Below are 27,963 nucleotides of genomic sequence, written 5' to 3'. Positions count from 1 at the left end.
TTTAAAGGGCTTGATTTGTGCCACTCACCAAATTAATCCCATTTTTCTCCGGTCTCTTGTGGTACTTCCCAAGGTTGGAGCCTCAAAACCTGCAGGAAAAACTGGAACACTTTAAAACCAGCCAAAAACTGTCATTTAGGATGTAAGAGTCCCTATAATTTATTCAGCCATGGAAAGTACCCATAAAATAAACATGAAATGAGGAAAAGACAATTTCCCTGCTATTCCTCCACGGATTCTTGTGGCTTTTTCAACTTTCAGTGTTTGAAAAGAGGCATTTTTCCATCTCAGAGTAGCCAGAAGTTTGTTGAAATCCCTTCTGTTTGCTCCTTCTTCCCCAGCTGCTTTTTAAGACTGAGCTTAATTATCTCTGGAAACACAGGTCAGAGTTTGGGGTGAAAATCTGAAATATCCTATAAAAACTTACATGCTGTGATCAGGAAGCACTTTTGAAATTGGGATTTTCACAGAGAATCTTTTCCTTTGAGCCAGCAGATGCTGAAAAGTCCTTGAGAGCAGAATTTGATGAAGAAAAGCAGCAAAATTGAAAAGCTGCCTTTGCAAAACAAGCATCACTTCCCAGGCCATGGATATTGCCAAAAGCTTCCAGAGGTAAAATAAAAATCCAGGCTGGAGGCAAACAAAACCCTCTATATTTTTTTACTTAATAGTTGTAAGGTTTTTTTTTTTACCACAGAAGGAAGTGAAATTACTTTCTAGAAGAGAGAAAGGAGTTTACAGCACAATAAAATCAGATTTAAAAAGCTGAAGTAGCAATAGCAACTGCAAAAAGAAATTTAACACAAACACACTCACAAATCCAAGATGGACAGACAAAGGAAATCCTTCCAGGAATATTATGGGGTAAGTCCAGCACTTCCATCCCATAAATCCCATAAATCTTACAGGGCCACAAGTAAATCTTGTTTTAATAGAATGAGTATTTATGGACTTTGGAAGGCCCAAACTTTTATCCTTCCCTGAACATCAGAGCATGCAGCACTTGTGCAGATGTTAAATCCTCACCTGGATTGATGGATAAACTTTTTTTTTTTTTTTTTTTTTTTTTAATGGGAGAGCAGCAGCCAGGTTTTCCTGCTTTGGAAAAGGAGGAGCTGTGGAGATAAAGCAAATTACACAAGATAAAATCCATCAATCAAGGCAGGAGAGACTGGCAAACACAAATTCAGCACCAGGAAATGCAAAAATATCCACAAGAAAATTGGTGGAACATGACAAAGTCTGTGAAATTTGGAAATTGGGGGGTAACCAAAAAGGAAAAGTGAAGGCAGGTGCTGCAGGAAATGCTGAGATTGGGGTGGGTTTGCTGATAAAGCAGGAAATGTCTGGATATCAAATTCAGCATCAGAGTTTCATCAGGGGTGTGGGAGGCACTGGAGAACAGGAGCAGCAGTGGGAAAAACCCAACTGGGAAACTGAGCAGCCAGGAGGATACAGGGAATTATTGGGATGGCATGCAGCAGAAATTCATATTAGAATTATATTCAAGGAAAATTTCCTCATGCAGCCACAGCATCTTCATCCCCATCTGGACAGAATTCCTCTTCCCCCAGTGATGGGAAGAAAATAGAAAAATCTTATGAGTGCCTAGCAAGTAGTTCTGAGACAACTGATGAAATAGAGATGTTAGAATATTTTGATATAGAGGCTGAAAACACCCATGGGAAGGTTTGAGGACTCCTCCTTTGTTTAGATGCCAAAAAACCAACATCCTGTCCCAAGGATGGCAGGAAAGGTCTGAAGATAAGGGTTACAGGTAAGAAAGCCATAAAACATGGTAATTTAGTAGTTCCTAATATTAGGAATATTAGGAAATTAGTATATTGTATTAGATTGGTAAATGGAAATTAGAATATTCATCATAGAAGAATACTTATTGTATTGTAAATGGGAAATTGCTCTCTTGCTCTTACCTCTGACTCTCCATGCTCCACACTCTCTCTTACCCCCATGTCCTTATAATAAACTACAAACCTGAAGAACAGAAAATAGAGAGCTCCTGAGTCTGTCCAACCAACAAAATAACCCCCACACCCCATGAAAATCCCCCAGGAGAGCTCTGCTGAGGCAGAGTCATCACCCTTGTCTGAATATCACACCAATCCCAACGTGTTTTGTGCAATCCCCACAGTTTCCAGTGCAACTGCCAACACCAGGAGTCCCAAAATGTGAATTTCTGGTGCAGAGAGGAGCTGTTCTTTAAGAGATCCTAAAGCATTTGCTCAGCTGCACATCATGGATTGGAAAGAGAGCTGGAGGCATTCCAAAATCCAGCCTGACCAAGCTGTGTGGGGGGAAATGTCTCTGCATGTGAAGCTGCAAAGATAATTGAGTGTTGACTGGTGTAGTGACTTCCCCAGGATCTGCTGGGAGAGGACACTGGAACCTGCCTGAAAAACAAGGAGAGAAATGGAATTAACTCCATTCAAACTGTCTCAGGAATTGCTGGGATTTGCCAAAGGAAAGCACATCCAACAGAGGTGGGGTGAAATCGTTCTGATCTGCTCAGAGATGGGAAGTGTTTAATTGGATTGTGGATTATGTCACTGCCAGATTTTGGTAAAACATCCCAGACTATTCCCATTTCACAGGCACAGGGTGGGATTTTTGGGGTGTTCTGTGCAGGACTAGAACTTGGACTGGATGATCCTTGTGGGTCCTTCCCACTCAGGATGTTCTGTGATCCTTACTCAGCAGTGGCTACTCCTGTGTGCAGAATTACTCAAAGGATACTCATAGCCACTGTCAACTCATTAATTAGAAATATTTTACACAGTGAAAGTCAGGTATTGTTTTCTATTATCCTCCAAGCATTCAGTTATTAATTCCCCCATTGCAGCCAACCATCAGCAAATTATTTGGATTTTCTTTTTCTTTTCTGGATTATGACCCTCAAGCTTGCCCTAAGAGGCCAATTAGCTGTTTGTAATTAATGACTTGTTGCTGCTTGTCAGAGCAATGCCCCTTGCCCTGAGAGGAGCACCTGGGCTCTTCCCTGAGCACTTCCCTGCTCGTTCTGATGCCTTTCAAAACCTGGCACACACACTGACACCATTTCTGTCCTGGTAAAATTAGAATTCACGGTCCAGTTGTCAAATGAAAAAATGGGAATCCATGCAAAGGCCTGTCACTATGGGAATTCCCTGTGACTGGCACAGATGATAAGTGTTAATTAATGTTTTTTTTCTGAAGGGATTGTCATGGCTGGACCCTATTCCTGTGAGCTGTGAGAGAAAACCCTTTTTATTCCTGACAGGGCACTGCCTCACAGACTTCAGCTCTTCCTTGGGCTCTTGGAGTCCTCAAGCTACTTCTTTAAAGAGAAATTATATATGAAATTTTAAAAAAGCAATTCAGTGTCTCTCTGTGAGAGATATTGGCAGGGAAACAGAATTCCCATGGCCAGTGCAATGGGATGTCTAAGAGTTGCAAGGATTAAGGGCATTGCAATTACAAAAATTGCAGATTCCAACTAAAAGGGTCTGACCCCAACTGTCCAGCTGAACTCCAGGAGAACAAAACTTATACAGGACCCTCATAACAAATAACAGGCCCCAAAAAATGCAAAAGGGCTTCTTTAACCATTGGTAATAAATAGAAAGAGGAAAAATTACTCTGCACCCTGTGCATGGAACAGCTGAATTAACACAACTTCAATCCCTGCAGGGCCAAAATTCCAGCAGCAGGGACTTCAGGGCTAAAAAAGAGAATCTGAGGAAAAATTAGGGGAAAGGGCCTGCACACTCTCCACAAGTTAAAGTTGGAAGTGGACAATACAAAATTCATGAGCAAAATTGGCAGAGAAGCCTTAAACCCACTGAAGATAAGAAGCAACAAAAATAACAAGATGCTGTCTTAACAAGATGCTCTTAAATAAAAGGATTTGTCATGGTAATAAAAATTATCAGCAAAAATAGATACAGCTTCAAACTGCAGGCAAAAGGAGCAATTCTTCCCCAGCAGAATGAGATCAAGGCAAGCTTGGAAGTGAAGACACACACAATGACTCTAAATGGCAGAGAGAACAACAAAAATGAAGGAAAACAAGGAGATTAGCTCAGGAAAACAATAGGCAAGAAAATAAAACCAGATCTAACAACTCTCTTGGGGGAAAGAATATAAAATCCAAACAAAGGGAAGAGCCTGACAAAGTACAAACAAATGGCAATTGATGGAAGAAAAATATAATTACAAAAAAAAAAGGATTCAAAATGTTGAAATACTAGAGATTTAAATAACTACCCAGTCAATACCATTCCAAGAGAAGATGTTATTTTGCAGGAATAAATACAAGAACATGTTCCTCTCTAACAATTATAAAAGTTATCCAGTTCCTGTGTCCTTTCCCAACTTTCTAAGGAGATTTGAATGCCTGGCTTTATTCCCCAGACATCATCATTTGCTCTGGGTTCCCATCAATACCATTACTCACAAGGCTTTTGTGTTTTTCCCAGCATTTTGTGAGTCAGCCAAGACAGGCCAGGGATAATTGACAGGAGTCACTCAGAAGGAACATTCCAGACTCAAAGCAGAGATTCTGTTCAAGCCCTTGAAATGACACCAGAGCAAGGCTGACTTTGTATTTAAGAGCAGGTCACTGGTTTTTGTCTGAAACAACTGGGAGAGTTGGTTTCTTGGTGGGAAAGGCTGAGTTAAATCCATTCTCTATTGAAATCAACAGGGGGAAAAAAAAAAAAAAAAAAAAAAAAAGCATTTTTTGTGTTGATTTCAGAGCTGTGAATCCCTTTCCAAACCAGAAATCCCAATAAAAATGAGGTTTCTGTGTTGCATTAATTGTTGTAAAGAGTCAAACAAGAAGCTGAGTTAATATAAACTTCAAAAAAGTTTGTCCTTGCCCTAAGCAAAAATAGGGCTCATGAATTAGGGGAAGTGAGCAAAACCAAATCATACTTTGGGCCAATCCTTGATTCTTGAGCAAAACCTGATTTTTTTCAATGCTAGATATTTATTCATAGAATTGTAAAATCACAGAATTGGTAATTTTGGACTTTGAAGATCTTTCAGTCCAACCATCACCACTGTGGTCATCACTAAATCATGTCCTCAAGTGCCACAGCCCCATGGTTTTGGAATAAAAAACCATTTTTTGCTACAAATCCTGGCAGAGGATTTGCCCTTTGCTCCTCTCTTCAGCCACTTCTGCTCCTTCCACTCTTTGTGCAAATATTGGGATTTTCTGGATATTTCCTACTGCTGGCTACAAAGGCAAAAAGTGGGAGTATCCAAAAATTTAAGCATTTGCAGGAGTTGGAATTAGGTTTAATAAATTAATAAATTAAAATATCAAACCCAAAAAAAAAAAAAAATCTTGGAGCAGGTGAATACTCTAGATATTGAAGTTTGACTGTTATTTGGGAGAGAAAAAGGAGATAAGTTAGAGAAAAGAGATGGTGGGAAACCCTTTATTCCCTTACTGGCCTTTGGATGGGGAAGGAGATGGTGGAAAATTCCTGCCAGGAATGGGGTTCTGAGGGACACCCCAACTGCCTCATGCTTTAACTCTTAATCCTTATTTACAATCATGGCTACTAAGCCAGATTTTTTGGTATGTTTGGTGTAATTTAATTTTTTTTTTTTCTCCTAAGTGGATATCATTTAAAGAAACTCACAGGGCACAGGTTTTGTTGGCATCCAACAAATCCATCTCTTGAAAATTCACGAGTTATTTGCTCTTCACTCACAATTTTCTCTTCCCCCTTTGCAAAAAGATATAAAAACCATCCAGAAACTCCTCATTCTTGTTATTGACTGAGTTCTGAGTGGAGTAGATGCAGATTCCACTGGGATTGTCTCTGCCCTGTTACATGGTTAAAAATATATCAATTTTAAAAACACCAATGCTTCTGAAAGTGGTTTAGGCCATAAAAAGCAACGTGCACTTATCAGAACTAAAATCAGGAAGGAGACAGGGAGGAGCTGGGTTATCTTTGGAGTGATAGAAGCAGAATCTGCTGAATTTCCAAACTGCATCAGGATTCTCCATGCACTGGAAAAGCCTCAGGCACTTCTGAATATGCTGGGTTTATTCTGTCCCATGTTGGTCTCAGAGGCTGAGTTAAAATTAGATTTTTCTTGCCTTTTTTTTTTTTTTTTAAGTTTAGTTGTTCATGATTTTTCTCAGGTACGGTGAGGACAGGTTTGCAATTGCAAATTTTGCAAAAAAAAGAAAAACAAACAAACAAAGAATAAACCCTGAGTGTTTCAGGGTTTAAAACTCCAGCAGATTTGTAGGAATATCTCCCAGATCAGACAATTCTCTCTCTGCTCTTTTCCAGGGGGAGATCTTGCCAAACAACCCTGGTTTAATGATTATCACTGCCATAACCTCAAATCCCTCCTCACCCACTCTGCAGTTCCACAGAACCCATCCTAAAATGGATTATTTTTTATCAGTAACAATCTTGTTGATGGCATTGCCCAAACTGCAGCTCCCAACAGCAATTCCAAGTTTCTCCATTCCTAAATTCTTTTAAAGGAAATTAAAAACCTGCTGGTTGACCTACTTGTGCCTCTGCTCCACCTCCCATGACCCATTAAGCTGTTAATTAACAGGCTCAATTAAGGTATTTTGAGCTGGGCCTCCTTTAACTGTGTTTACAACCAAGTAAAACTCACTGGCAGCCCCAAACAGATTTGGTGGAATTGTGATCATCAGCTGAACTCCCTCTGTAACTTCTTCTTTCTGGGGATTTTCTTCTCACATGGGAGATTCTTCTCAATGGGATTCCCTTCCAGAAAACACAAACTAGCACAGAACTGCTTGGCCAACACATTTCTGACTTCCCAAAGCACCAATTCCTCATTAAATTAACGAGGCAAGGAAGCAGCCAGCCCCAAAACTGGAAATGCAAACAGCTGAAAAAATCCTAAAAGACTGTTAGGCAAAATGTATTGAAGATTTCCTTTGATGTGTTTAAATTTTGATGGCTGAGTTGCCAAGTTGGGCCACTTTAATTTAGTTCTTATTGACAGCACTGACACAACCTTGAAAAAAACCAACCAAAACCAGCTCCTGAAGCAGAGATTTCACCTGCAGAGTGTTTTTGGGTACTCTGCACACACAGCCTTGACTTGTCTCCTTTCCCTGTGCCCTCTTTCCTCCAACCCAAAGGCAGGGAGCTGTTGAGCCAGGCCTAGGAACAGGCTGAAATTAAACCTGAGGATGCTCTATTCCAACACAATCCTTCAGGATAGAGAGGAAGCTGCCACATTCCAGGGACAGCACCAACTCCCCAGGGGAAATTACAGATCAGTGAACCAGGAGCAGACACTCACTGTCTGCCATGGAACAGGAGAGGGGACACATCACAGGAGTTGTTCCAGGCTGTGCAGAGGATTCAAGAGCAGCAGGCTGGCTGGGAAGCTGAAGGGGAGAAAAGTGGCAGGTTTAGAGTTGGTGCCATCCCCCTGAGCTGCTCTTGTCTGGAGATGCTCAGGCCACACCATTGTTGGCAGAAAAACAAGTGTGAGCTCATTTACTGAAACAAAACCCTCTGGTGAGGAATGGTGGATGCAGAGATGGGAACAGCCTGATCCCAGCTGGTTTTTATCCTTGGCTTCCCCCTGCCATTCCCACCTGAGCTTCACAGGCAGAAAAACCATCCCTGAGATCAGAAATGTGCTCAGCAAACCTTCAGATGCTCCTGCCCCACCTGGAGTCACTCAGATCCCTGAATCCACAGCCACCCTTGAGATCAGAAATGTGTCCAGCAAACCTTCAGATGCTCCTGCCCCACCCTGGAGTCACTCAGATCCCTGAATCCACAGCCATCCCTGAGATCAGAAATGTGTCCAGCAAACCTTCAGATGCTCCTGCCCCACCTGGAGTCACTCAGATCCCTGAATCCACAGCCACCCTTGAGATCAGAAATGTGTCCAGCAAACCTTCAGATGCTCCTGCCCCACCCTGGAGTCACTCAGATCCCTGAATCCACAGCCATCCCTGAGATCAGAAATGTGCTCAGCAAACCTTCAGATGCTCCTGCCCCACCTGGAGTCACTCAGATCCCTGAATCCACAGCCACCCTTGAGATCAGAAATGTGTCCAGCAAACCTTCAGATGTTCCTGCCATTCCCACCTGGAGTCACTCAGATCCCTGAATCCACAGCCACCCCCAGCTGGAGCTGCTGGGCTCTGCCATGGATCCCACTGGGTGATCCCTGCACACACCTGGAGAGAGGAACAAGAAGGAAAGAGCATCCCTGGAATAATTCAATCTGCATAAAACACCTTCCCTGCAACTGCACTACTCCCACTTATTGTTAATTATGACATTTCCAGCAATTTCTTCATTGATTTGAAGGAGGGTGCTGTGAATCTGGGGCTCTCAATCAATTCTTCTCCTCTTGGTACATTTAACTGCTGCAGAGTTTTCCACAGTTATTTTGCTCTTCACAGCTCCTTGAAAAACACCTCAGCCTCCAATTTATTTCCAGTCATTAGAGCAAAATCTTTTGAATGGACAATATGATTTATAAAGTGGGAGAGATACTTTTATGCACTGCTTTATGAATTCTAAGCCTTCAGTATTTGTTACAGCTCTTTATTCATTTGGTCTGAAAAGCCAGGAATGAAAAAAGCTCACTGCTGAATAAAGAGGAAAACGATTCTCAGCTTTCAAACAATGAGCACATCAAATTAAAAAATCATTTATTTCAGAGCCTCCCCAGCTGCTCTGTCACAAGGGCACACAATTGTGGAGCCTTCAGCTAGCTCATGGATATTCTGGGCTTTTGAGGGAAAATCTTGAAGTGAGAAACTCTGGCAGAGCCCAGAGGGATCCACAAACTCTGGAGTGGGACTGAAACTGCAAAGTTTGTGTTTTCCTTCCCAGAATCATAAATGGTTTGGGGTGGAAAGCTCCTTAAAGATCCTTTTTTTCCCAGCACCTGGCCATGGGCAGGGACATCTCCCACCATCCCAGGGCTCCAGCCTGGCCTGGGACACTCCAGGGGCAGCCACAGCTGCTCTGTGCCAGAGCCTGCCCACCCCCACAGGGAGAAATTCTAATATCTAATATATTTTTGATTATTTTTAATATTTTTTTTATTTTATCCAAACTCACTCTCTGCCAGTTTGAAGCCATTCCCTCCTTCCCTGACATTACCTGCTCTTGTCCAAAGTGTTCCAGTCTTTTTTATCTCAGCTGTTTTAATCTAATCTTTCCTGTTTCCAGCCCTCATTTATCACACAGCCATGTGGCAGCTTTACCTGATTTCTGGGAAGTATTTAAGATTTTCTCTTTATTGTTTTAAAAATGTATTATGAACCTCTTGACTCCGCTGCATTGTGCAAAGAAAAATAATTGTTCTTTAATACCAATAATTTGTCATCTACTGAGAATTTTTTTCTAGGTATAATAGTAGTTTAACTCATTAAATTTATGCTAAGTACAGCAATTTTGCTGTCTCCTACCCAAATATTTCTAATATTAATGATACAGCTTAGATAAAGTGATTTAAGTAGTTGTACATACAGTGTGCTTTTGCAAAGATAATTAATTACCTCCAAGATTGAACTCCAATCTTTCACTTCCAATTATGCTTTCATATTTCTGATGATCACCCTGCAAGAGTTCTTCTTCAACTCCATAATCCAGTTTGACATTAAACCACCAGGGACTGGGAGGGAGGAGGAAGGAGCTGTGTGCCTGTGATGCCTTTTGGGGCAACCTAAAAGCAGAGGCCAGACAAAATGAAGGGAATAAAAATCAGTTTTCTATTTATTGAAGGGCCTAAAAGTTCATTTAGGGCAGATGAAGCCCTAAAAAACAAAAATAAAACCAAAAAAAAACCCCAAAAAATAAACCAAAACAAACAAAAAAAAAACCCCACCAAAACCAAAATAAATTTTTAAAATTGTAATAATACATTGTGCTTAAATTCCCTGAAATTGTCTTTAACACACACAAACTGAAAACTTTCAGGAAAAAAATCACCATAGGTTACAACCCCAAGCAATGCTGTCTCCAAAATTCTCCCACTGATATTCCCAACAGCTGAAAAAACCAGGAGAACTGCAAAATATCCACAAGTTATTCCAGACATGGTGGATTCTTTTTAAGACAATTTTGCACACAAATTAAAATTTTAAAAGCACTAATAAGTGCAGATGATGAGCACTAATCTTGGTCCTCAGCATCTTCCCCTCCTGCCTGAGCACCACATGTTCAGAATATACCAAATTTTTCCATCTTTTATTTGCATAGGTAGGGATTATTCAGTTTATTCAGGGCATTTATCTCAGCATGGTTCATCATCATGATGCTCCAAAATAAAAGCAATCACGCTAGATTGGTGCAATTAAAAAGGTATTTTTATTTTTGGAGGAAAAAAAAAAAATTACCTGTTGAACTGGGAACTTTTCTCCAAACATCATCAGGAACTTGTGTGAAACGTTTTTTTTCCCTCTCCCCAAAGCTCAAATGAAGAGCTCTGAGCTTTCCCTTGGTTAAATAACTGTAAAAATACAGCCCTGGTTTGTAAGACAGCTAAAATCAAATTTTATTGGCTCATTTTAATCACAAAAAATCTCCCAGTTTTGCAGGAGCACAAAGCAGAGCTCACACACAGGGAAGGCACTGAAGGAATCAGAAATCATTTTATAATCCTTGTCCATATCAAAAGTCCTTTTCACAAGCATCCTTAAGGTACTGAAAGGATTCAAATCTTGCACAAATAATAAAAAAGATTTAACTGATTACTGCCAATGCCTGGTCAGAATATAGAGAAATAATAATAAAGGAACCACAGCAATGAGGGACAGCAAATTTTAGAGTTTACAGTCATTGTAATTCACATCATCTTCGTTCTTAGGGATGGGAGAGGGATTATTTGGATATAAAATAATTTATTTATCTAACCCAGCTGCCTGATGAGAGCATTATCCAAACACCAGCAGGTCAGGGGTGCCCATCACCTTTCTGGAAGATTAATCCAGAGTTTTTCCCCCCTCTCAGTAAATAAATGTTTCCTGATGCTCTTTGGAAAGCTCCCAGAAGGGTTTTGCACCATTCCCACTCATCCAGCACTGGGAAAAGCTCAGTTCAGGTGGTTTTGTGCACAAATAAATTCACATGTGCCAGCAGCTCTGCATTCCTCACCAAAACACCTCTGCAAGTGCACAAACCACAGAGGGGCAGAAACCTACAGGCTGTGACCAGAAAAAGAGAATTCATTGCTTTGATTTCCAGGAAAAGCAATTTGAGGAGGCAGTGGGCAGAAGGAAATGCAGAGAGGAGCTTGCCCAGGCTGGAGCAGGAGCACAGAGCAGCACAAAAATCAGCAAATCTGACAAATTCCCATTTCTGGAGCACACAGACAGGAACTGCTGCTCTGCTCACAACCAGGCATCACCTGGAAACACCTGAAATGATCAAATATCTGAGGTTTTGGTTTTTTTTTTAAATCCCTCCACCTCTGATTGCAGCAGAAGCCAAAACTCATTATTGCTCCCACACTGATTGACCCTGCTCGTTTGGAGCACTCTGAGAACAGGAGAAAAACTCAGATTTTCCAGGCTGCAGGTGGTGGTGCAGCAATGCTTTATTTATGTAGGGGCTGGGCTGGGGGTGGAATTCTCCCAAAATCTCCCAATATTTTGGCATTGAGGCCAAATTCCAGCAGAGAAGCTCTGAGCTGGTCTGGGGGTGTTTGCCCCTTCAAACCATGAAACTTCCCATGGGATGGGATTGTCACCTTTTCCTCCCTTGGGTTTTGGGATCCTTCCAGGCACTGCCCTTAATCTGAGTGAATTCAATCAACCCCCATTCATTGTTTCTTTTTGCTAACTTTGATAGAATTGCTTTGATTTCATGCACTATCCTATCTTCTGCTATAATAATAATTTTAGCTTTTATACCCTTCCATCAACCTCTAATAATTGTCTCTTTTTGGTAAGTACCAAAAATTATTAATTGCAATTAATTGACATTGCTTTAATAATATTATGAACTAAAGCAATAGCATTGCTTTAATATTGTTAACTACAATTAATTAACATTGCTTTAACATTAACTAAAACAATAGCATTGCTTTAATATTGTTAACTACAATTAATTAACATTGCTTTAATATTATTTTTGACTAAAGCAATAGCATTGCTTTAATATTATTTTTGATTAAAGCAATATCATTGCTTTAATATTATTGACTAATTAATTAACATTGCTTTTATCTAAAGCAATATCATTGCTTTCATCTTATTTCCTATACTGCACTATCCTATCTTACACAATAATAATAATTTTAGCTTTTGTACCCTGTGTAAATAATTCTGGTTGAATCCTTTATGTCTAATCATTTATCAGAAGAATTAATTCCCAGCCTCCTCTCTCCAAAAAGGAGTTTAGAAAAACACTCTTGGCTTGTACCTCATCATCATCCCTCACCAGTATTTGAAGAATTTTCCAACACAAACCAAACACATTATTTAAAATTACAGATTCATAATTTAAAAAAACAACTAAAAAAAACAAACCCTTTTTTTTTTTCTCCCTGAGGCTTCACTAGGATTTTACAACAAAATCAATTTAAAATGTCCTTAATTGCTATTGGTACCATTTGTTCAGCCTCAGACTCCAAAGTGCTCCAAGGAGGAGCCTTCACATCCTGCTCTGGAAAAAGAATGTCCAGAAAAAATTAAAATTTTCCCTTGTAAAGAAAAGCAGGAGGAGCACAGAGAAACATCATCCCTTCCTTGGGGGCTCTTGGGATTTCCCTTCACCTCCCTCAGGCTGAGCAAGAAAAAAAAAAAAATATATATATATATATAAAATGAAAAATTTATGTTCTGGGTTCCTTCTCCCCCTCCTCCCTTTGTTGGTTCTTTAGAGTTACTGAATTCTTTGCTGCTAATTTTGATTTTTTGGCTGCAGATCCAGCAGGAAGGGGAAGAGCAGGAAAATCCATCCCAGAGTGGGATTCACACTAAAGGCTTAGTTCAGGTGAATTCTTGAATTATATGAATTATTAATCTGCAAATTAACACTAATTGCACACAGTCATCACCAGGAAAATCCCCATTTCACCCTCTATATACACTTTAATATTCACATTTTTTTTTCTGACATGCCTGAAACAACATCACCAGAACAAGGTGAAAAACAGAAATGCATTTAAAAAAATAAATCTTACAGCAGGAAAAAGTGTCTGAAAACACCTTAAAATTCCCCTCATGGTTTTGTTATTTTTGTTTTTACAGTGATTTTAACAGAAAGGCAGAAGAATATTGGAAGCTTTTAAATCAGTTTTTAATAGCACGAGGCAGAGGACAGACACACGTGCCAAAAATTTAATTTTAATTTTATTTTTGTAGCATTTCTGCCTTTTATTTCCAGCTGCTGTTGATGTCAGCACAGGTTTTGTAACTTTTATTTAAGCACTGAATAAATAATATTTTTATGTTTATATAGTGACAAAGTATATTTAAATAGAGATATATGTAAATATATCTCTATTTAAATATATATGTAAATATATGTCTATTTAAATATATATGTAAATATATATCTATTTAACTATATTAATGTTTATTAGTGACAGGCTTAATAACAATAAATTAAGTTTAAAAGTTCTAATAAGGTTCCAGAAATCACTTCTTTGTGACTTTAGCACAGGAAGGACAGGGGTAACTTCCCAATTTTTCAGTGGCCGCAAAGATGATTTGCAATAATTATCGATTGCATTAATTGATTATTTATTGATTGGTTTCTGATGGCAGTGGCTGATCAATATCCCTGCTCCAATAATTCCAAATCACAGGAACTAGTCTGGATCCCATTTTTTTCTGGAAATTTCTCTGATTTCTGCCCCTGTTCCAGGAAAATTCCATTTCAAACCCTCTTTTTAATTACCTGGATCTCATTTGAAATCAATCCCTTTGCTTCCCCCTTCCGTGTTTCTAATATTGTTGCTGAAGGATCAGGACAATTTCAAATAATTATCTTTTAATTAAGGCTGATTTTTGGTGGAAGTCAAGCACAGCCACTTAACAACTTCCCCATCAATCCCCAGATGAGTTCCCTGTGATTATTCAAAAGCAGCAACAAGAGTGAAGAACTCATTTCTGAGAGACAGAAATGAGGAAAATCAGAACAGAAAGCAAAAAAAAAAAAAAAACCCAAAAAACACCAAAAAACCCACAAACAAACAAACAACAACAAAAAAAACAAAAAAAACCACACAAAAAAATAAAAACAAACAAACAAACAAAACTACCAAAACCAGAATTCACCAGTTGCTTTAAATATATTTTATCATTTTTGGTGGGAAATAACAGCATTTTACAGCATGACAAAACACAAACAAATATTTCAGTTCTCTATTTCAGTTCTCTCTGTAAATACCCATTTGAGGGTGCTGGTTATGGTTTAATTTTCATTTCCCAGCTGTTATTCCAAGGATTTACCTGTTCAATACTTTCTTTTTTTTTGATCTTTTTAATATTTTTTTTGCACATCAGCTGTTGGGGTCTAAAGCACAGTGGGACAAAGAGGGGGAGATCCCCAAAATTGCAGAGTCTGGGATGAAGAGTGGCTCCAAAAAATCACCAGCACTGCCAGATTTTCTGGAGATTACTCTGAAAATTCAGGAAAAAATCCTGGAAATTCTTTTCCTACCTCATGTGGTGGCCTCAATTCTCCAGCCAAGAGGCAAAGCTGCTCCTCAAAAATCAGAATTTCCAGCCCAAAATCTCCTTTGAAGGGTTTTTCAGGAGGGATCCCAAAGATCCCATTTGGATCTTTCGAAATTCCTTGGATGTCTCTCCATTCATTTCACAGATTCAGAGGTTCATCAGTGCTGAGATTCACTGGGAATTAAAAAAAAAAAAAAAACAAACATCTTAATTAGTCCCTAATTAAGGGGTTAACTAATCACTCAGTTATCTGCATTTCCTGAAGCCAAAACCATTGAATTTCAAATTCTGGGGGTGTTTCTGCCCAGCAGGGTATGAGCTTGAATTAGAATTCCAAAAGAAGAAAAACAGATTTTCCTGGAAAAACTTTTTTTATCTGGAATCCAGTGATGGAAATCCCCATATCCTGAATTATGGAAATGCTTTTTGCACCCAGGAGGAAAAACTTTCCTGTTGCTACTGGGTCAAAATTGCCTCTAATCCATGAATTTTTGAAGCAGCAGTGGTTTGAATATTTCCATGTTAAATTCCAGCCAGGTGCAGTGAGATGATGGATTCCAGGTAAAATTTGCACAGAATATTTCCATTAATTCAGAATTTCTGGAATCTCAGTGTGTCCATCTCCCACCTGTGCTCACCTGTCCCCTTTCCAACCATCACTGGTAATTTTTATTTAATCTCAGTTCCACAGGTTTGGATTATTAATTATCATATTATTTAGTTTTTAATAAATAATAAGTATTAATATATAAATATTCCAGTAATTTCTGCCTGAATCCAGAAGTATTTCCAGATATTCCAAAGTTTTCCCATTATGAAGATCACTCCCAAGTTGTGCTGCCCATGGCCCCTGATAGTAAAATTCTCCAAGTAGGTCTCAGAAAAAAAAAAAAAAATTTAATCATATTATAGTTAATAACAATAATATATGATTCTATATTTATATAATATATTACAATAATATTATAATATATACTTGTAATAATTAATCATACTAATTTGAATTATTCTCTTTCAAATGTAGGAAGGACCTACAGATCAGAATTTACAATCCCAAACCAAGAATAGTTTAAGAAAGGAATTTGATCATATTTAAGGTCCACTCATGAAATGGATCCCAAAGTCATGATTTTCCCTGAGTTCCCAGTCCTGCTGAAATTTTCTGGTTTTGGGGTTTTTTTTTTCCCAGTTCTGTGGAATATTCCTGCAATGCTGAAGGATTTTCCATGCCCTGAACATTTCCCAAATTCCAGGCATGGACTGAGCACAGCCCAAATTTTCACTTCCAACATCCCCAACCTGCAGCTTCATTTCTTCCCCCACTAAAACAACAAAAAAAAAATTTCATTTTCCTGTTATTTTAAACCTCTGGGTTTCCTTCACCTCTTTATTCCAAGCCCACCCTGCTAAAATCCTCCACACAGAGCAAACAGTCCCAGATAAAATAAATTTCCTTCAGCTCCATCACATTTTATTTGGATCCTTTTCCAGGATGAAACCCCAAAAAATTCCCAGCTCAAGAGCCTGAACTCCACCTCCAGAAATACTTCAAATTATTCTGAACCTCTTCTTGCCATGAAGGAAATGATCCAAAATCAACATTTTTTTTTGGCTTTTAACACAAAATTTGAACATCTCTATTGACTTAAATTCTCCTGCCCTCCACAAACACCCAACTCATTTGTGGAAATTTAAATTAGGATTTTTCCTTTTAGCTCATCCTGGATGGAACAAGCCAAGTTACACCTTCCAATTTGCAGGGAATCTAGGGTTAATTATTTTAAATTAGAGATCAATTTATATTACAATGTTCCTTTCAACTCATCTTTGATTTAACAAGCTAAGTTCCATTCCCCAATTTGTGGAGAAGTTACCTTTAATTATCTCAAATTGGAGATAATTTTTTTTTTTTTACCTTCCCATATTTCTTCCCGTGGTTTTTGTTGGAATCAGGGATTTATTTCCACACTTGAGTTTAAAAGAGAGATGTTATGAACCACAGGCTGGGAATCAGTGTCAAAATGTTTCAGCTATTTTTATGCTAAACATCATCTCTATGGAAACGCCACAGTTAAATTTAATATGAATTTTCAGGGATTTTTTTCTTGTATTACAGAGCAGCAGTAGAGTCCAGGTTGGGTTTAACGGGGGAAAAAAAAAAATAGGATTTTAGGTGTCTGCACTGCCTTAAAAAATATTTAACCAAAATATTTTTTCTCTCTGATTTTAACCACACCCAGACAAGTCACTCTCATCACACCAATAAAAATTATGGCAAAATGGGCAAATCACACTGAAATTCCCTAAATACAAACACCAGCCAGGTCCAGCTTTTTTTAAAAAAAAAAATCTGATTTTTTGGCCATTATTTTTACAGAATAATTTTAATTTCAAAGCTTTGTTCTTATGGAAAACAGGTGAGCTCAGCATTTTGGGCCCATCCTGGGGGAGTTTTTGTTTTTTCCAGGATAATCAGAATCTTCCCTCCCCTGATGGGATCACTGGGAATATTCTACAGGGCTGGTCAGAACTATAAGCAAAACCAATCAGGGAACTCAAAATAAGGAAAATCTGCCCAGTTTTGGTGAAGGACCAAAATATTTAATATTCTAAAATTTCTCTCCAAGGGATCCAGAGGGTTTCCAGCTGCTCCAAAACTCATCCTGGAGATCAATCCCAGCTTGTGCTGCCCATGCCCCTGACAGAAAAGCTCTCACAAACCATTATCTGAAAATGAAAGGAAATATTTTCCTTTTTCTCTGAAAATATAAATTAAGGATTCAGCTATTGGGCAGGTCTGGGGGAATCCTAAAATCCCCTCATTCCACATTTTCAGGCTGCCTGTATTTTGTGTCACTTAAAATTTCTTAATATTGTTGATAACAGGAAAGTTTTTGCCAAGTCCTTTGCGTAAAATATTTCAGGGGCAGAGTTTAGGAAAATTTTTGTCCTTTCCAGTTAAGCTTTTTTTATTTTTTTTCCCCCAATTTTCATTCATTTTTAGCTTCTGGACAGGAGAAATAATTTCTAAGCATCCCAAGGATGTTCATACAGCAAAAAGGCAAAAATTTTTGGTTTGTTTTTTTTTTTCTAAAGCAGGAAGGAGGCCTGGAAGAAAGTTTCTATTTGGAAATACACTTTGCATATCAGCAATGAATAAAACAGCCCTTTGTGTGCACATTGTATCATGGAGCATGACTAATCTCAGGATATATTCTCTCAATTCCAAAAAAAAAATATCAGATTAGCTGGAGTTGCCATTAATAAAAGCTGGATTGTCACCTCAAGACTCTGTTAAAAATGAAATAAAACACAGGGGCTGCTCAGGGCTGTTCCTGTTGGCTGCTCAGCCCATCAGGATTAATATTTTTGTAAACTTGAGGCATTCATTCTACCAGACTTTTATTTTTTTTTTTTCTATTACCATTTACCTTGTTGGTAAGCTAAGAAAAAAGTCATTCAGACCTTCCTGATGACTTCTTAAAAACTCCTTAAATAATGATAATGATGCTTAGCTAAGAAAAAAGATAATTTTTAAAGGGTCTGGGCTTAGCTGTTTGTTTTCTGATTGGAAAGTTTCAGGGTTGGATGGAATTTTGGAGAGTGGGAAACATCCCTGCCCATGGCAGGGGGTGGAATGAGATAAATTTAGGATCCCTCCCAACCCAGAGCTGTGATCCCATGAACCACAGTTTTGCTTCAGCATCCTCAAAGGTTGAGAATTTCACTGCAAGCAGTTTGTAAATCGCTGAGAAGAGCCAGGAATTTCCAAGATTCCCCCTCAGGCACGACAGAGCAGCAAGTCCTGCAGGAGGAATAAATGAAAAAGCAGAGAATTCTCTGCTCACCCAGCAGGTACCAGTGCAAACACTGCAGGGGAGTTGCCAAGCAACCCCAAAAATTCCTGCTCAAAGAGCAATAAAATCACTTGTTCAAAGGGAGGGGAAAACAAAAGCAAGGTTTTTTTTGTTTTTTGTGTGATTTTCTCAGTAAAGTGAGGCAGAATCTCAGGCAAGGTTCAGCTGGACACAAACAGAAATGACTTGATGAGATCTGAGGTGCCAAAGGCACGATTTGCTCAGCACACAAACAGGGACAGGCAGGGCTGAATGTTCCAAAATCTGCTCTGGAAAAGGGAAAAGCTCCCAAACCATCCCTCAGGAGACCAGCCCCTCCTGATGGATTCCAAATGTCGTTTGGCTCCTGAAGGTGGGGCAGAAATTCCAGGAAATTTTTGGCAGAGTGCTCCAAGCTGAGTGATGACAAATCCACAGAGGTTTGTGATCCCAAAATGGGAAGGGAATTAAAAATCCCCCAGTGCCACCCCTGCCATGGGGACACCCCAAACTGTCCCAAACTGCTCCAAGCCCAATGTCCAAACAACCCTGGGCACTGCCAGGGATCCAGGGGCAGCCACAGCAAATCTGGGAATTCCAGCCCAGCCCAAAATTTTCTCTTTTCCAGGCTTGGAGCACCCTGGGGTGGTGGGAGGTGTCCCTGCCCATGGCAGGGGTGGGATGGGATGGTTTTAATGTCCTTTAAAGCCCCAAATTTCATGCAAGAACCCCAAGTAATTAACCCTCCTCAAGGTTTTAATGAGAATTTTTTCCACAGGAAATCAATTCAGCTGTTGCTATTTCTGTGACCCTCCCAACTCCTCCTCGTGTGATGGCAACAGGAATTTACAGATGGAAAATAAATTTGGCATTAACCTGCATTTGCTGGGTGGCAGAAGTTCCCTCTCACCATTTGCTGAGAGCCAAACAAGGATCATCAAGGATTTCCAAAAAATCCCAAATATCTCCAGCACCAGGCTTGGAACCATATGGCACAGTCAGATTTCTGATCAGCTCCTTGCTGACAATTATCCCTGGAAAACATGGAGCCAAACATATGTTAGACACAGAAACAGGGATTAATAATAATAATAATAATAATAATAATAATAATAATAATAATAATAATAATAATAATAATTTTAAATAAATAGTAATTGCTTAAAAATGAAAATTATGATAATATTGATGATAATAATCCCATATGATACACATTTCAAGAAAACAGACCAAGAATTTTGCCAGACAACACAAATTAGGAAAATAAAGTCCCCCACCATGACTGTCAGCAAAAGGTGGTTCTTGGTTATTCTATTTATTTGTTCTGATTGGTGGACTTTAATAAAGGTTTGGATGCAACCTTTCCATAGCAAAAATAAGATTTTGAGGAAATAAATAAATCTTTGTCCAATGCCACATTAAGGACAAACAAACGGCAAAACCGAATAAAACCAAATAATGTAAAAATCAATGGAAATTCACTGCCTGGTGGAAAAATCTGCTTTTTTTGAATCTCTAAAAAAGGTCAGTTAATATTTCCCAGCATTTCACAAACACATGAAGGGATGAAAAAAGAGAAGGAGGAATCACATTTCAGACTTGGGGATGTTTTCAGGGGCACTCAAGACAAACAAGAAGAATTCTGCTTTTATTTTCACAATTTTCACCCTCTCTGTGGCATCAGTTTCATGACAGAACTGGGCACACACAACAATTATTGCAATCCTGGGATAACAAAACACACACAGCAGTTACTCAAATCCTGGGATAGGGATTAAAAAGATCCAAATTTACAGGTTTAAAACACCCAAATCAATCAACAACCCAATTTATCAAAGCACTGAGATTCTCCAAGTCATTATTCCAAATTACAAAGCAGATTAAAGAATTTTTTTTAATTAAAACCCCTTTAATTTGGGATCAGATTCTTCAATTTGCTGAAGCAGTTTGGAGCTTTTTAGGTCCAACTCCACACTTGGCCAGGATTTTTATCCAGAGAAGGAAAAGAATCCCTGGAAATTCTCCAGGAAAACAAACAATTCCATGGCTGCTCCTTTTGCTGGATCCTTCATTCCTCATGACCAAATCAAATGTTTACCCTGACATCACCTGCTAAAACTGAACCAATTTAAATATCAATTCCTTTGATTTAGCAGAAGGAGCCTGAGAAATCAGAATTACCACATCAACTTCAGAGCTGAAAACTAAAAATACAATTTGATTTTTGTGTTTTTTCTTGCCATCCCAAGGAGCTCCAATCCTTCCTGGGGATCCCATCTGGATATTTGGATTATTTGCTGACCCACCTGAAGCATCAGCTCAGTGGCAAAGGGATTTCTGGTTGCCAGAGCTCAGCAAAGGAAATCTAATAAAATCTCATAAAATGGAATTCACAGGTAAAATAAGGAAAAGCCTAAAATAGGTTAAGAAATGAGCCTGGGAAAAAGGTTAATCTGCACCAAGTGCTGTGGTGAGGTGGAATTGTACTTTGTGTATTAATATAAATAATAATATAAATTAAAATATATCAATATTTTATATAAATAGCAAAAATATCAATAATAATAAATCTTCATTTGGATTAACACTGCTTTCAAAATCACCTGATTTATTTTAAAAATGAAGGAAAAGTGCCTGAAAAATATTGAAAAAACCCCAAAGACTTTTTGAGCTACAACAGTTTTCCTCATCAAACTCTTCATGGAATTGGATCTCTAAAAATATATATATTAAGCTTAATATACATATATATATTAATAGATATTATATATATTAAGCATTTTTAATTATTTCTGTTATGAATTATTTGCTCCCAGTGATCCAGGTGAGATTTATCCACAGGTTCCATCAGAAGGGATTGGAATTCAAATTAGGAACAGGGGGAGGAGGGAGGAGCAATATAAATATAAAGTAAGGAAAAACCAAAAATTGGGATTTATTACAGATTTTCCAGCACAGTTATTTTATACCCCAAATCAAATAAATAATATCATTATTGGAATATCCCAACTTGACCCCAACAGCTCCCAGGACATGGGGACAGGTTGTGAGCTTTAAATAAAAATTATCTAAGAAATAATAAAATTCAGATAAAATAAGAGATAATTTGTCCACCACCAACATTTAAAAACAGCAATAAAAGCAATTTTAGCACCTCACTGACCTGAATCATTTTAGGGAAAGTTCAGGGTGTGAGAAGAAAATAAAATTTTACAACCTCACTCCTATTTCTGGTTTTACTCTGTTTTTATTCCAGGCTTGGATTTGAGATTAAACCTGTGGTTATATGAGGAGCTGCTTTCCCAGGGAATGTTTATTTCCAGGGAAAAGGAAATTGGGAATTGAGGCACCAACTGGGAATTTTGGGAGCTGGACAGAAAATGAGTGAGGAAAAAAAAAAAAAAAATCTCATTTGTGAGGGAGAAGTGCCACCTTGTGATGGAACACAGCAGCCAGGAGGGGCTGGGGACACAATATTCAGATTATAATTATCTCCCCCTCCCAAAACCTCTGGGAAAAAAAAATTGGAGTAAGCTCACAAATAAAAAAAAAAATTAAAAAAAAACCATAAAATATTTCTGGCCTTCAGGATTCCTGTATTTAATCCAATTACTAAATTAAGTTTTCTACTTTGCTGTCCTATCATTCAAATAACCATTAATTATCAGATATTAAAAAAAAATTACATCTTCAAGAAAATTATTTCCCTTAAACAATTTCTGTGATTATCCACAAATATCACGTGGGAAGGAAAGTTCCAAATAAGAGCATTAAGAGGATGTGGATGGGATCAAATATAAAATTAAAAATTATATTCCTTGCAAATAAAAATTCCTTTCCCAAAAAGGTGTATTGGAAATTTCACATGAAATCCCCAAAATGCATTACATTATTGTGAGTGAAATCCTGAAGAATTTCTCATATATAAAAAAAAAATCTTTTTAGGAAATATTTACATGAGAATATGCTCAGCACATTTGGATTTCCCATTTTTTGTAGTCAATCCCTCCTTTTTAAATATACTTCAATTAAATTCAAATATCTTGATTTGATCAATTTATACAAAAATAATCATAATATGACAAGAGAAGGGAATTAAGATAAACAGAAAAAAAGATGATGAAAGAAAAATTAGTGAAAATTATGTTCCTATTTTAAAGTGTTTTTTTCTTCTACATCCAAAAAATATTCACCTGTTAAGATTTTTATAATAAGGTAACAGAAGAGTAAATTTAGGGCTGTGTGAGAATATTTAGTGTGAAATAATAAATGTATCAAGAGGCCACCATACAACAAAGGAGGAGTAAAAAAATTGATTAAAAATACAAGGTAAATTTACTAAAAGCCAAATTAATAATAAATTTTCTCACTCAACCCAGCTGGACCTTCTGGTTGGTGAGTACACAGGATTTGATTTATCTCAGTACAAAAAAAAGGTTATTTTTTGGTGAAAAGTCTTAATAAGGAGATTTAGGGTCATGAAACCTTGAGCAACTTTTTAGTGAAGAAATTTTCCTTAATATTCAACCTAAACCTCTCCTGGTGCAGCTGGAGGCTCTTTCATCCCATCCCTTGTTTTTGGGAAAAAAAAAAAAAAAAAGATCCAAAGTGGATCCAAAGTCAATTTTTCCCAAAGGAACAACCAAGGAAGAATCACAAGTGGTGGAAAGTTGGGGGCAAATCACTTGGATGCTTTAAATATTAAATATTAAAGCTTATTTCCATCAAATAAAGACATTGCTGATTTGATCCATCTCTGTGGAATCCAAATTACAGACCTGTCCCAGCCAGGATAAAAATTCAAAGTGATGCAATTATCTTTTCAGACTATATAAAGCCTCCCATCACCATGGCATCCAAATTTATCCTTCCAGGTGCTTAAATAGACACCCTCACCTCAGAGAAACTTCACTTGACTTGCTCAAAAATTACTCCCTGGCAATATTTATGGAATTTTATGTTTCTGAAATTTCATATTTATTCAATATGTTGGTCTCGTTGGCATTTCTATTTTTTAAAGGATTAAAAAGCCCAAAAATAACAAACCCCCAAAGGGATTTTACTGGATTTTGAGGAGTTTTACACAGAAGAAGAAGGAATTTCATGGCCAAATCTACATCAAAAGTGGAGAAATTTTCCTTGATAAATCTCCCCTGCCATAATTTCCTCTCATCCAGTCACTTTTACCTGGGAAAAGGGATCTACAACAATCTCCTTTTGAGAATTGGAGAGAGCAAATACCAGTAAAAAAACATTGAAAACAATCACACAACTTCCTGTGGCCAAGGACAGGTTGATTGAGCTCCAAAATCAGTTTTATATTTATAAATAAATCAATTTGGGTTCTGTTATCAGCCCCACTCTCTAAATGATGCCAATAACTGAAGCTACTTTTATGAGAATATTAAAAAAAATTCCAGCACACAACAAAATTCCCACTCAGGAATGGACAAGTGGATATTTTGGAATAGAATATGGAATGGAATATGCAAAGCTTTTTGTTGAGGGATTCAGGACAATAATAAAGATCAATTTTGATATTTGAAAACAATTAAATCAGAGTGGTTTGGGATCTTAAAGATGATCTAAATCCAACTCATTCCATGGGCAAGGACCACCAGACCAGGGTGGCCTTGGGCACTTCCAGAGATAGAAAAAAATATTGTTTTAATTCAACAAAGACATCCAGAAACCCAAAAAAGTACATTTAAGTACCAAACATGATATAGTTAACCAGGGTACAGACAGAAGAATATCAATAATTTTCCTTAATCCCTGGATTAAAACAGGTTTTAATGCAGATATTCAGGTGCTGCTGTTAAGAATGACACCCATTAAAAACATTTCCTTGTGGTATTCAGAGCTAAACATTTTCAGGTCAAAAACTACTGAGAATGAAGAAAATTATCCCAAAAATCCAACTGGAAACGAGGTTCCCAAAAAACCAAGAGGTGGCATTTTGCACTTGCTGATAAGAGCAGAACACGTGGCTGTAAAAAACTCTGCAGTGCAAAAGTCACATCACAACAAGAGGGTTTTGGCAGAGGATGAGAAACCTCTTCCCCCATCCTGCAGGAAAATTTAATAAGCAAAACATTCCCAAAAATAACTTCTTGTGCCTGCTCTGGGTTTCTGAGTGCAGCTGCAGGTTCAGTTCTGAACAAAAAAATAACCAAAGATTCGACAAACACTTGTGATTTTTATTATTATACCTGTGAAAGTTTAGGCCACTTCAGAACTCTGTGATTAAAAAGTACAAATGAGCAGCCCAGGAGAAAATGAGCTGCTAATTTATTCTGGATCAATGGGGCAACTCCTCTCAAACTTAAGGAAAAATCAGCAACTCTTCCTAACTTTCAGTATTTACTTGCAAAGTTTGCTGGAGTGTAAAATGGATAAAGCTGAAGCTCCCATAAAACTTGTGAGTTGAAGAAAAGAAGAATCAGGAAAATAATTGGCTATAAATATGCCATATGGATTTTTCCTTTTCTTTTTTTTTTTTTTTTTTTTTTTTTTTTTTTTTTTTTTTTTTTGGAGGGTTTTTATGGGCTTGGATGAGCTCTCGACAGATAAAATTGAGAAATATTCCCCTCACACTTACTTGAAGGGGGAAAAAAAAAAAAATCAACCCAAAAAATTGTTCAAGGAGTAAATAGAAGCAATCCCCAAAAGCCATAAGAGCTGAAGGATTGCTTAATAACCAACTTGGATTTTAGATATTTCCTCATCCCTTTGCCAGGCAGCAGAATTCCCAGTCCTGCTGCTAATTCAGGATGCATCTCTCAGTGCTCCAGAGTAAATTTTGGGGGGAAAAAGAGGTTTTGATGTCCCGATTTTCCTGTGCACAGCTGGAGGAATCCCTGCTCTTCAAATTCCAGCATCGACCTGCTGCACCCCAAAGGGAATTTAAATATTTAAAAATCCTAATTCAGAGGAAATGTCATTTTTTGTTCAATCTACTCATGTGATTTGAGTGATTTGGGTGTTTAAAGCAAAGAAATCCTCATCAATCAACTCTCTGGAAAGTTGAAGAATTTGGGATCTGTCCCCAGTCCTCTGTCAGCACCACAGCAGTGCTGAGGAATTTGGGAATGCCAGAATAAAGAAATTCCTAAAATCTTCCAGTTTTGTGCAATACCCACCAAGGAAACACATCATAAACCCAGCACCTCGTTAACCATGCCTAATTAGCAGCCAGATTAATCTATAATTGTTTCACCCAATTAGATCATTAATTGAGTGTTCATAAAGAGATAAAAAAAGTTAAATTTCTGCAAGTCAAAAAGAGAAGGTAAAAATATTTGTAAGATTTCCAGTGCCCCAAAAGATGCTAAAAATCTTTGATTTTCAATTAACAATTTTACAGGAATTCAATCCAGGATCTGAGAATGGCAAACTGGGGAAAACTGGTGGAGATTCAAACTCTGGAATTACAGAATGTGTTTGGTGGGAAGGGATCTCAAAGCTCATCTCATTCCAACTGCTCAATATTTCCTTGTCAATCCATAAAAATCTCTGCAAGAGTGGCCAGGAGAAGGGTTGGAATATCAATGTTTCCATTTAAGAGGGAAAATAAAAATTAAAATCAGCCACAGTTTAAAAACCTGTCAAATTGTTTAGAAATAAAAATCAGCTTTAAAAACCCTGTCAAATTATTTCATTTCATAGAGGTTTTTCCCTTTTTTTTCCATGGTAAATTAAATATTTTCACCCTGTAAAGTTGCAGTTCCCTTTATTCCAACACGAGGGGCTTTTTTTTCCTCTTTTTCCTACTTTGATTGTCTTTTTTGGCTCATAAAATTAAATTTCATGGAGTTGGTCCTTATAGATTGAATGCTTTGTGCTAAACAAATGGTTCTCGTATTTGCTGGTGCTTTCAATAAATTAGAATTTGATGCTCAAGCCAATATTGAGCTGACACAAATTAGATTTACCTAGCAAATTTTTCCCCCAAATATCATCTTATCGAACAAGGGCTGTATTTTGCACCTGTCAGAAAATGTTTATTGCTTTATTTCATTAGCATGGCCTGTCAAGCTTTAATTTTAAATTGCCTGGCAGAACAGAAAAGACATTTTGCTAAGGGAGAACTCACTTTTCACAGTAAGAAACATCAGTTAATGTCGAATGAAGTACCAGTGGTTCTTCAGGGTACATTTAATTTTTTTTTTTTTTTTTTTTAGCCACTTGGACCACACTTTTTCCCAATTTAGGTGGTTAAAAACCAAATGGAGAAAGGTTTGTATAACATAATTGTCAAGTCTCAATCATAATAATAAAATTAATAATAATTATCACCTATTTTAAACCAAATGGATTTTTCAATTCTTGCTCTGTTGACCCTAAAATATCCTTGAAAATATCCTTGAAACACCCCAAGGTGCTGAAAACTCGAGTTGATTTTTAACATTCTTGCTGAAAAGCCCCAAAATCTGCCCTAGAAAGGAAATGCAGCACAGGAATTTACATGGGCAAAAATAGACAAAATTTGGGTTTCAGCAATTAAAAAAACCTGAAATTATCTGTGTGTTTTAGACCACAAAGTCTCATTTCTGTAAATTATTGATGGATAATCACTAAAAAACAAATTCTATCCTTCACAAACGAAAGCACCACCAAAAGCCCTGATTAACTCCTGAGATTTTGATTTCACCCACAGCACCACACCAGGCAAATTTGACTTTTTGCTGCTAATTATTATTTTTTCCAGTTTGCATTTCTTTAAAGCCCAGCCAGAAATGCCTCAGACACAGAATTCTCCAGGTTGTCACTCATTTCCTGCTCCTAAAGCTAATTGGCAGCACTTTTGGAAGAAAAATTCTCCTCAGAAACACCCTTCAGATATTTGTTCTTCAGAGCTCATCACCAGCTTTATACTCTTCCATACCAGAGATTTGGGTATAAATTAAATTAAATTGCAAAAATCACATGCAAAAATCAAAGCTCTTCTTGTGTTTTCCAGCCTTGAAAACCCAAAATCTGGTAAAAAAAAAATTATGGGTGACAGAAAAAGGATAATAATATAATAATCTTTCTCAAGCTGGGAAAATATGGACAAATTCCTCCTGCAAGATATTTACTTCCTTATTATTTCTCCTAAAATTCATCCACACACAATCACCAATGCCTCAAATCAGGACCCCTAAGCCCTATTATGCAAATTTTTAATGTAGAATTTATTATGCAAATAATCTGTATGTTGGATCCTGCACATCCCAAATGTGCAAAATCATGTTCTTAAAACTTATGAATGTTTAGAAAGTTTAATCAACCAACCAGCAACCAGTGGTCCTCAGGTTTTCATAATTAAGGCAAATAATTCCTTCCTACTCTTAAAGCCTTAAAAATCCCAAACTTTCAGGCTGTGCCCACCCTGCTGCTGTTCACATATTTTTATTTGTTGCTAAACCCAAGATTTTCATATGATCTGCATGCAGGGAGACAGGGCAG

This window comes from Erithacus rubecula (genome assembly GCF_903797595.1).
Source record: "Erithacus rubecula genome assembly, chromosome: 11".
NCBI classification, from domain to species: Eukaryota; Metazoa; Chordata; class Aves; order Passeriformes; family Muscicapidae; genus Erithacus; species Erithacus rubecula.
The sequence above is the reverse complement of the archived record's forward strand: the minus strand, read 5'-3'. Positions refer to the sequence as shown.